The following is an 11,941-nucleotide window of genomic DNA, read 5'->3' as shown; positions in this document are numbered from 1 at the left end:
AGTTAACCTCGATAAATTTTAGGTCAGATTCGAATCTGGATTATGTGGAATCAAAAACTAGGTCATCAGATCTAATAAAAGGAAAGGCAAGTTAACAGTCTAGAGGCCACATTTATAACCTATCTTAATGAAACTCGTTCAGAATGTTGTTCTTAATGATTTTTAGGTCAAATTTTAATCTGGGTCTAATCTACGTTTTCATACATAATTGTATAAAAATAAGAGGAAATGCGTTAGCATGGAAACACGAGCCCCGCGACATATACATTTTAAGCTTATGCAAGAAAACTAATGCACATACTAGTAAAATTATCAGTTATGCAGATTTCTACGGATAACAATGAAATTAAAATACACTAAAATGTGTTAAATATCCGTATTTTCCTTCTTCTTCCAATATAAAATACCTTTTGAGGGTCATATACTTCAAACCTGGATAAAAATTGTACTTGAAGGGACAGAGATAAACTCAATTGAGATTGTAGCAGCTAAAACATCAAATTACACGAAATACAAAACAAATGCTCGATTCAACTAATTTGAATTTACCCTGGTAACAAGGTAACCTACCTCCTTTTTTAATTTTTAGTCTCAAAATCAGTGTCCTTGGCCTGTTGGCTCAAAACGATAGGAGTAATTTTTCTGACTACAGGCTATCATTTTATGACGTAAAAGACCTTACGGCGACCCCTTAAAGTTTTTTTGGATAAGGTTTCTTCAGGCTATAGAACGTTGTGAGTCAAATGTACTAGTATCATATGGCACGCTTTTTTACCACAAGCATGTAAATTTCCTCCATTAATGTCATTTTAGGGGCTATTATTCCAGTAAAGATCATTCAAGGCAACTGCTGACAATATTCAAAACTAGCATTGGTACTACAGTGTCAAGTTGAAATTCTACTTCATTCTATTTCACTGGACAAACTTTCTATGACAGACGGTCAGACAGACTAGCAGACACAATATCTCCCCTATACATACGTGGAAACATGATAACGATATTTACAACAGTATTCAAAATAATATTCATTTCTATATTTGAATTTTCTGCTACATAGCTACTAATCTACTGCATTCGAAGTTCTCTATATAAAACTCATCCAGGGTAGGATACATAGCAGAAACGGAAAAAAAAACAAACATATTGTATCGATAATAGTCAAATAAATGTTTGTAGCAATGTAAAGGTTATTAAGGCACTCTTTGCCTGAAATGGATGACTCTCACTCATAACTCCTATATTTATACCCAGTGTTTGTTGCATCGGTTGGTGTAACAACACTCGAAACGATAAAACGGAACGTATACTTTCTCCTTTCTTTTAGGGTCCCGGCACAACTCTAGAAAATTCAATTTCATTCAATTAACATATATACTTGCCCTAGTCATAAGAAGAAATAGCAAGTCATGTCTGTGTTTTCCTATTATTGAGAACAACCCGCTTATAAATGCTTATAATGTCTGTCTTCGCATCAGTAACATATTCACAAATTATGTCAATATAATGTAGAAACAATAAAAAAGCAACCAAAAGTTTAGAATAATCTTTTAAATTGTTTGAAACATTGTATACTATTTTTATTATCCATATTGCGTGATGATTATGTAACAGGTAAATGAGAATTCAACAACTGTATGCAATCTCCAGTCATCTATCAAACTGAGGATGTAATTTCCACAGTAACATGTAGTTCTCGCTTTGTTATTCATGCACCAGAAGTTGTAACCTTCATTAGTATGTGTGGTTCGCAATGTGTTATCTATGCAAAAGAATGTGTAACGTCCAATTATACCTGTAGAACTTACCTTAATATCTGTTCAACTGAGGTCGCAAATAATACCAGGCCCTAAATTCACAAATAAACTTAAGTAATTACTTAGTTAAGTCTGTTACTTCAAATGCCTGTTTTTACCCCTGATGCATCTTTAATGTAGTTTTTTCATCTAAATCAGATTTTTATATGATTACTTCATATATCAAAATATAAAAATTCTGAATTTTACAGAAAACGAAGTATAGAAGTCAGAAATATACTTAAGCAAATACTTATGTTCCTTATATCATGCTAAAATAGAAATTTAATAACTGCATGTCTGAAACAAGTACTGCAGACAAATACTACTAACCACAGTATAATTTAGCTATAAACACTTTGTTTTGGAAAAATTAACATTAAATAACTGCAATAACTTGAGCAACAGAACAATTTTAAAATAACAGACATAACTAATTAATTACTTACGTTTTTTTTTCGTGAAACTGGGTCCAGTTTCTCACCTCGTTATTAATGTAACTGAGGTAGCCACTCATACACTCAGTACTTACCTTGTTATTTTTGCAACTTGGATTTCTACACATACCTGCAGTACTTTCTACTTTATCTATACAACCGTGGTTGTCACAAACGCTTGTAGTACTCGCCTTATTACCTATGTAACTGACGTTAGAATTTCTACACATTATCTGTATTACTTATCTTGTTATCAACGCAACTGAAATCATGATTTCCACACATAGCTATAGGACTCATCTTATTATCAATGAAAGTTCTTGGGTTATAATTTCTACACAAGTCTGTAGTATTCACCTTGATTCGATGCAACTGAGCTTATAATTTCCACATATACCTACTGTACCCATCATTTTTTTTCAATGCAACTGAGATTATAATTTCCACATATACTTATTTTACTCGCTTTGTTTTCAATACAACTGAGATTATAATTTCCACATATACCTACTGTACTCATCATTTTTTTTTCAACGCAACTGAGATTATAATTTCCACATATACCTAATGTACTCGCCTTGTTTTCAATACAACTGAGATTATAATTTCCATATATACCTATTGTACTCACCTTGTTATCAATGCAACTGAGATTATGATTTCCATCTATACCTATTGTACTCACCTTGTTTTCAATACAACTGAGATTATAATTTCCATATATACCTATTGTACTCATCTTGTTATCAATGCAACTGAGATTATAATTTCCACTCATACCTGTAGTACTGAATGAGAGGAAGCATGCCTGAAAGAACACACATAGAAATCTAAATCAAATCGTGTCCAGAAAGTTGAAGATAAAATTGACCATACAATTTATTTTGTAGGTTCAATTGTTACTTCTAGCAGTTTAAGATGATGCTAAATGATACAGTAACATTACGCATTGCTAATGATTATTGCCTTACGTCAATCTAAAAATTCCTACTCCAATATTCGTCACGTGGCTCACTGTTCTTTCAGAATATTTCAGGTGGTGACATTTTATTTTTGAAAAATAGTCCCGTCCACAAATGTTTCAAGCCGAATGTAGAAAGAAAATAAAATGCATTACGTTATTTGGCGGACATACTGAAGTTTTGTTACAAGATTCCACATCCCATCCAAATGAGCCGCAGTTATAACATTCCAACTGTTGATCTGAAAATCCGATAGAAAATGGTAAACTGTTACAAAATTATAATTATAACGGCCAAATTATGAAAAAAGTTCGTTTTCTTTTGACACTGAACTCGACCCTATGTGAATTTAACGTCTCAGTATTCCATACAGTTATGCTTGAATATTTTAAGGAAACATTTAATATGAATATTCCAAGTAAATCCAAATAATTCTATGTTGTTTTTTTTATCTAACCTTACGACAATGATCTTCTACCGACGCAAAAAAAAACACAGCATATGTTCACAGTACAGAGCAGACAAGAAATATTACTTGAACATTGACTTGATAGCTGAAAGGATCTTATTACAAACTAAAAAGGCATGCCGTATTTATTTAAAATATGCTTAAGGCTGAAAAGATCCAGAGAAGACACGATTTTGTAACAGATGGGCATACAGGCGGATGGAAAAATGGACTACTGGCATAAATGAAAAAAACAACAACTAAAAACAGAATAAACGAAACGAAATAAATATCCTCGTGTCTGCGAGATGACCTCAGCATTATAAAATGTTCATGTTCAAGTTAACCTATGTACATACAAATATACGTACCCATAGTCATATACCTTGTTTTCTATGATAATGGTATACCAAAAGCTGTAAATTACAAGGCAAAGCATTATAAATATAATAAACACTAAATTATATCGAGTAGGGTTTGATTTTGCTTCAAACAAATAATGAATGTTTAAATATTTTATAAATATTTTAAAATGTTTGTGCGTATGGGAATCAATGCATTATTGAGTCGTTATTTGAGTACGCTAGACAACAAGTTTGCAGCTGACATATTCATTTTCCTAGATATTAACGTGCAGATAGCCGTATTCAATCAAAGATGACAGAAAGTAAGGGCGGAAGAACAGCAGACAATCAGGGAGACTAAATAAAAATATACACATTTCTTCCGTATTTCAGGAAAATATTCACGGACAACGTTTTGTGGAAAAAAATATTTAACAGTCCGTAAGTTATCACAGAATCTGTTCTTGGAGTATTTTAAGAAGAAATTTAGCCGTTTCTCCCGAAACATGACTGATGTGATATATGCATTTTGTATCTCTTTAGTGGAGGTAGGAGTTTTACAATTCTGTCCTTATATGAATTTTAAGTTTGTAAGAGAGACGGATAGTGAGTAGGTGGACTATAAGCCCACATTACAGGGGATGGCAAATGCAACGATACTTGTTAGAATCAAACGTGTGTACCATTCGAACGACAAGACTTTTAAGTCAAATAAATATGACCGTAGATAATTTCCTACGTAACATTTAGGAAGTACAGTGACAGAAATGTTTTAGTCCCGCTGACTGAAATATTGTTATTATACTTACTCTGCAATAAGAAGAGGGAAAGAATGGTGGCTAGTAAAAGTTTCATTCTGCAGTTAATCAGCTGAAACATAGTAAATTAGGTGAGATTGTTATAATTGTTATGACTTGTTAAATTTGGAAAATTCACGAATTTTTGGTTTAAAAGAATTTCTTGCACTGAAACTAAACGAGACTGCTGTGTATTTTATTCAGTGAGGTAACTATATATGATTGATGTTTATGTTATACGTCATGCATGGCAGTCCATTGGATATTTTCAAATTCTTACACGACTGTTATCAAGCAAAAATGTCGAATAACGTTGTAGAGTATAACACATTAACCTATGTTTGACATTAAGCGGGTTCACGTGCCATTTCATTGCTCTTCGTTGTGTTATCCATGGTATTGGGAGCATGCCATAGTTTTCTATTGTAAAATATAGTTGTTAATAATTCTTATTGTTTTATTCTATACTAAATGACAAATACATACGGTTGCACGTAAACATTTTCTCAACCTTTCTTATTTGAGAAAGAACAATAGTAGTCCTTTGATCCGAGCAAGTTATATAATATTGTTCTTTCTGTGGGTTTGATGACTAGGATGTAAAGTTTCATTCAATACATACAACGATTACTGAGATATGGTCTTGTCGCCATATAATACAATTAACACGCCTCATGTAGGTTGCATATGTTAAGGAAGTCAGCAGTTTTTAACACACATGGGTTTAAATACAAGATGAAAGTTATACTAACAATAGATCCAGATATAATTACATCAGCTTCTTAAACTATTTTTGTCCCACGCCAAACTTTCAAATAACCTTTACTTTTAAGCCGAAAAGTTTGTTACATCAACCTAACAACTCTTTTTAAATCTTCCATATTCCTTTACCCTCTGTCAAACACGATCTCATTTCAAAGCTTTTTTCGCTGGTATTTATACCTTACTCTAGAACTACGTCGCAGTAACATGTTTACAAACGTTTCAAAATGTTTACAGCAATTTCAAAAACATGTCAATCAAAACACCATTTATGTACACAAAAACAGTAAACAACAGATGTAAAATAAATCACAACTGGGCATTTTCGTAAACAAATGACTAGTGTTGAAATAAACAAGATAATTAAGGCCAAATTTAATGTATTAAACAGTCTTATGTAATTCAGTTTGTCAAAGTTGTAAACAAACTTATGTTGCTGACCATGTAAACAAGGTAATTAACATTTCTTATCCATAAATTAAAATGCTGTCCAAGCTAATAACAAAATAATTAGGGTCAATTGATGGAGTTAATTTCGATTGCGTATTTTGCATCGTGGTAATTTTCATCCGAACATAGAATACATTGGCGTGCCGTGTGATTCATATTGCATTCAGTTTAGTTTATTCAAACCGAAATCCTTTTATTCATGTAATATAATAAGGCTATACGTAAATTTGCTGTTATAAAGTCCAAAATAGTATACAATTCTATTATAAAACAATGTTTATACACCGTTAAAAGCAGCGATTTTTTTCAGGCGCGGGAAGTACTTTAAATATGTTGGTATAAGTGGATTGTATCATAATGCCCAAGTAGTGGGTGTATATTGCTTTGCACATGTAGGAGCGTCCGTCGGTCGTTTGGTCCAGTGTTAACGTTTCCCGCCTAATAACTGGAGATCCATTCGACCCAGGACCTTCAGACTAGGTAGCATAATTGGTCATATGTAGTAAATAACTCATATAGCGTTTTAGGTCAAAGGTCAAGGTTAAAGGGGCTTAACCTTGAAAACGGTTCCCGCCCAATAACTTGAGAACCACTTGACCCAGGACATAACTTGGAAGCATGATTTAGCATATAAAGTAGTATATTTTTGGGGTCAGTAGAGCAAAAGTTAAGAACACAGGGGTCTAAATATTGAAAACGGTTTCTGCCAAATTACGTTAAAACTACTTGATCCAAGACCTTCAAACTTGGTAGTAAGATTGGGCTTATACAGTAGATAATTAGGTCAAACGTCAAGGTCGCAAGGTTGGAACCTTGAAAACGGTTTCTAACAAATAATTTGAAAACAACCTGTCCTATGATGATCAAACTTGGTAGCATGACTGAAGTTGATGCCCTATTGTTTTGTTGGGTTAGTAGGTTAAAGGTCAAAGTCATATCGATCAAGAGACTAAAAATGAGATAACCCATCATGGGGGCATATATGTTTTATTAACATTTCTTGTTTCTGTTTTTTTTTTGTTGGATTAAGAATTACACCGACACAATCTAGGTCACAGGGCGAGTGTTCGAGATTCTTATGATGGATGAATATCTGATGTGTTCTTGCAGCCATGGTTTCAGGCATTGACACTGAGTAGAACCACCGTTTATCAGTCAGCTTTCTGATAGTTTTTCACTTTTCACATGAATAATTCTACACCTTATTCGAAGTTTCAAAATCATATCAGTGAGTGGCAAGTGATTCAAAGTCAGCGACCTTAACCATTCGGCCTCGGAAGCCTCTTTGTTTGTATCATTAATTCATATGTATAACACCAGAAAAAAAACAAGAAAAACTTCCAAAGATATATCAACACAAACATTTCGATTTTGTAATGTACGTCTGAATGCATGCCTTAAAATAAAGCCAAACTAATATGTATGGCCGGTGTCATGTCTTGCGTGAGATAATCATTTACTCAAGTGTATGATATAATTATAAAGAGTTTACTCTGATTAAATGTATTTTCAATATTTCATAATTATGAAATTATTTTGATTACAATATTTTATTGTTATTTTTTTTTACCCGAAGAAGGCGCAAAATATGTTCGTTTTTATATATACATTCCTACGTAAGTCTGCCAATACAATTTCTTTTAAATCAAATTTTACATTCTGTTCACAAAAGTTCAAGTTTGAAATAAAGTATTTCATGTGTTTTGCTTTACGTATAATATATTACATATTATTTTTTTAAAACAAAGAAACAAATGTAAATAAAACAGAAACATCACACCTGAAATCAATGTTTTAGCAAAAAGTCAGCGTTAATTTGTCACACAACCTTGTTCTCTCAAGTGATTTATATCTGTACTGAATTAGTATCAAATATTTGAACAAGTATTTTACTACCGGGTGTAATTTATACCCAAGATAATATACCCGCTGTTTAAGAAAGTTACAAATCAAATTACGACTTAAAATGACAGGTATATATCCAGTTTGGACTGCATGTGATAGACAGAAATGCAAATGAAAAAGTTAACTTGATGGTCATGGTCGCTGGTTTAGAATTCCTCGCCCATCTCCTACGTGGGATCAAAACCTCACTTGAGGTGTAAACCTTTTCACGTAAGGAAGCCATCCATCTGAGGTTAGTGTCTCGACCGAGGTACTAGTCTGAGCCCCCTATAAATGTCTGGAGGGGCACTTGAAGTCTTTCCCCACCAACCAAACCTGGGAAAAGTTCATTTTGTCGTTTCGGTGTTCCTCTCAATCAAACAAAATAAACATTGTTCCCGTATGTGTTTTTTTTTTGTACTTTATATTTTTGTATAAATGAATATGCAAAAAGGGAATTTGTTTCAGTGTAAAGTCAAAATCAAAATATAATATTACAATCATATATCAACAGTGAACGCCACTTGCATTATATTTTCACGAGGGGTTAATGCTTTGATCTTACATGTAAAACAAAACATATTCCTAGTGTATAAAAAGTAAAGATAAATATAAAATTGAGCCGCACCATGAGAAAACCACATGGTGGCTTTGCGACCAGCATGGATCCAGACCAGCCTGGGCATCTGCGCAGTCTGGTCAGAATTCATGCTGTTCGCTAATGGTTTCTCTAATTGCAAAAAGCGGACAGCATGGATTCTGACCAGACCGCGCGGATGCGTAGGCTGGTCTGGATCCATGCTGATCGCAAAGCCACTATGTTGGTTTTCTCACGGCGTGGCTCATATGTATATGTGTATGTACTCGTGGAATTAAATGTTAAGTATAAGAAGTATGTATTTACAGTGCAAATCATCCATGTTAAATAATACGTACGATATGTTTGCTTTCTCACTGTCTAACATGTCCGAAATGAAATATTCGATTTTTATCATAGTGCTCTAGTTTATTTTTCATCTTAAATTAAAGCAAACATGTTCAATATGATTTCAAACTTAAACTTTGAAGTTTAGTAGGTTGAAACATTCTCTAGGTCAAGGGTATTTCTATTATCTTCTGTAGTCAGTCATTATCTATTGAAAAAAAGGGTTTTTCAACCAAAGAGGAAAATTTCAGGTACTTGAAAATGCAGCTTTCTAAAAGATGAGTTAGAATTCTCGATGTCATTTATCAGACTTACCTTGTAAATAAATAATATTATTACAAAATTAATACTGCTGTTTCTTTTGTTGCACTTTGCGGACTTGTGATAAAGTTATTTATATCTGAACAGTTCAATTCCCGTAAATGAGCACTACGTAAGCGCTCAGGCCCTTCTCGCACACCATACCTATTGTTCGGACTTCTTTAATGTGTAAAGGCATGTGCACAAAAATGACAAAATTTGCCAACACCTGGTAAAATGCAGTGTTTTTTTAGAAAAGTATTAAACGGAAATAGAAAAATAGCTCTCAACTCATTTACACGGATAGTTCAGCTTTATTATGTATGTTATAGGTTTTCGCAGTTATGCTTGATGACATAGAATACTGTAACCGAAAATTGTGACACGAACATTCCCAACTTTACTTTTTTACTTAAAGTAAGAGTTCAGCTCTTCATGGTTTTAATGTATTGTCACATTGGAATAAAGTTTATTTTACAGTAACTTCGAAATTCCTCAGAAATAATATCATGTACCCCACCCACCTAATTTATAATTTCAAAATAGCATAGTTCTTAAGCTGCCTAAACTGTAAACATTGTATGATGCCAACATTAAATCTCCGCTATTGGATGAACGCACGTATTGAGTGTACAATATTCTAATATAAGTTTAGTGTACATTCAATGCGTGCGTACTCTCAATGCGAGAGAATTAATGCCGACCTCCCTGTGTCATAGTAGCTTCCCTCGACAACTCTGCTTAAATAAGCCAACGTAAACAGCTCGCCATTATGCTTCACTAACCTTGAATCTTCAAAATTGGAATAAAATATGAATGCACCGGTATTTTTGAGGTGCGTTGTGTCTGAATTTCTTAATACTATGACCTTGCTAGTAGCTGATCATTTCGAGTTTAACCAAGTTTTATGCAAATCTAGTAGATCATTAACCAAGTTCTTTTCAATGACGTGATCTACTTGCTTAGTTCAGCACCCAAATGACAGGTATAAATCTATCCTAGAATTTAAATAGACCGGCCAAAATTTATGACCAGGTCTTATGAAGATCAGGCAGGAAATGTGGTTTCTTGAATGTTATTATTTTTTTTTACGATTTGACTTAGTGACAGTGTTCTTGACTTTAGGTAATCAAGTTTCAAACTTGACCAGATTTCGAGCAGACAAACATTCATAAGTTTATTGAAGATCAAGGTGAAATGTGGCATTTAGAGTGTTGACAAGTTTTAAACTTAACTCAGCTTTCATACAGACAAAAATAAAACATTATCATGTAGAACATGTGGCCTATAGTGAGTTATGTATCTCTAGGATTTGACAGTGATCTAGGTCTAGAACTCCTCTCTTGACCTGCCTTTAATAGAGACAAAACTTCTAACTAACTAGCGCTCGGTTTTTCATTTCACGCTGTCCTTCGGGTTTTTGCCAACAACCATTTCTTACATAGACAGTCATATGAGCCGCACCATGAGAAAATCAACATAGTGGGTTTGCGACCAGCATGGATCCTGACCAGACTGCGCGGATGCACAGGCTGGTCTGGATCCATGCTAGTCGCAAACCCACTATGTTGATTTTCTCATGGCACGGCTCATATAAGCTTCTTATACATTGTAATCGGCTGTACTCACCTCGTTATGTATTCAACTGTTGTCACCACACACACATTTAGCTTTCACCTTGCTATCTATACAACTGAAATTATAATTTCCACTCATACGAGGATTGTTCAAATATGAATGCATCTAGAACGTTATCTCGCATCACGAGGAAATTAAGATTATTGGGTAGATAGACATGTTAGCTTTACATTGATACCACACCCATTCAAATCCGCTCACTTTAGCTGTGTCTGTCGCTCGCTAAACATTGCCTACTCGTGTATACTAATACAAAAATGGTTGGAAGGTCAGCGTACGCCGTTGAAATACGGTCCTATATTAAGAATCGTTGTATTCTTGGCATAGGGTGTAAAGACATTTTTGATGAAATATGTTCTGTTTATGGGCATAATGAAATGTCTTTTTCGACAGTTATCCGTTGGTTTAAGAAATTCAAATGTGGGTTAGTTTCAACAGAAGATGCACCACACGGTCGTCGGCCGAAAACAGCAACGTCTGCCAAGATGGTTGCTAGAGTGAAAGAAAGAGTTGCTATTGATGCAAGATACACCGCTAGGCAAATAGCTAGTATGGCTGGTATCTCATTAGGAGCAACTCATACAATTCTGGAATATAATTTGGAAATGAGAAAGATATGTGCTAGATGGATTCCCCATCTGTTGACAGATGAGCAGAAAAATGCACGCGTGCAAAGCGTAAAATTGTTGCTTAAACAGTTTCCAAATTACAATGCCCGGTCTAGTGACGAGACATGGGTTCACTTTTTTGAGCCCAAACGAATGATTCAGAACAAAATATGGGCAACAAAGTCTGGCAAAAGACCATGCATTGCAAAGCAGACCATGAGTTTCAAGAAGGTAATGTATGCCATATTCTTCACAACTCAGGGTCCTGCCATTCAGGTTGCTATACCTAAAGGCAAATCCGTAAATGTGAAGTTTTACAAGACTGAAGTTCTTCGAAAACTGAAGAAATATTTCAAAAATCGAAGACCCGCAACTGGTTTGGTCAATGTCAGATTGCTACATGACAATGCGTCATCGCACAAGGCGTCTATTGTACAAGACTTTCGGAAGCAGGAAAAGGTTGTTATACTCCCTCACCCTCCTTATTTGCCTGACCTTGCCCCGTGTGACTTCTTTTTGTTCCCAAGGCTCAAAAAATAACTTTCTGTCGAAAATTCGTGCAGCGCAAACACCTCGGTTGTACAATATTG

The 11,941-nt window shown here is 34.3% G+C and overlaps 1 long non-coding RNA gene across 2 annotated transcripts; it reads right to left on the bottom strand.

Moving 5' to 3' along the window:
- Window positions 1-437: 437 nt before the first annotated feature.
- LOC128551537 (uncharacterized) lies at window positions 438-5,676 on the bottom strand. 2 transcript variants are annotated; one of them, XR_008368822.1, is made up of 5 exons: window positions 5,537-5,676; window positions 4,797-4,857; window positions 4,015-4,059; window positions 3,351-3,436; window positions 438-3,041 (listed from the first exon to the last, which is right to left on the bottom strand). It is a non-coding gene; the product is annotated as an uncharacterized LOC128551537 (long non-coding RNA). The 2 variants fall into 2 exon arrangements; XR_008368823.1 differs by having other exon boundaries at window positions 3,369-3,436.
- Between the last annotated feature and the right edge of the window lie 6,265 nt (window positions 5,677-11,941).

This window comes from Mercenaria mercenaria, unplaced genomic scaffold (genome assembly GCF_021730395.1).
Source record: "Mercenaria mercenaria strain notata unplaced genomic scaffold, MADL_Memer_1 contig_1245, whole genome shotgun sequence".
Taxonomy (NCBI): domain Eukaryota; kingdom Metazoa; phylum Mollusca; class Bivalvia; order Venerida; family Veneridae; genus Mercenaria; species Mercenaria mercenaria.
Note: the sequence above shows the minus strand (reverse complement) of the source record. Positions and strands in the feature narration are given on the sequence as shown.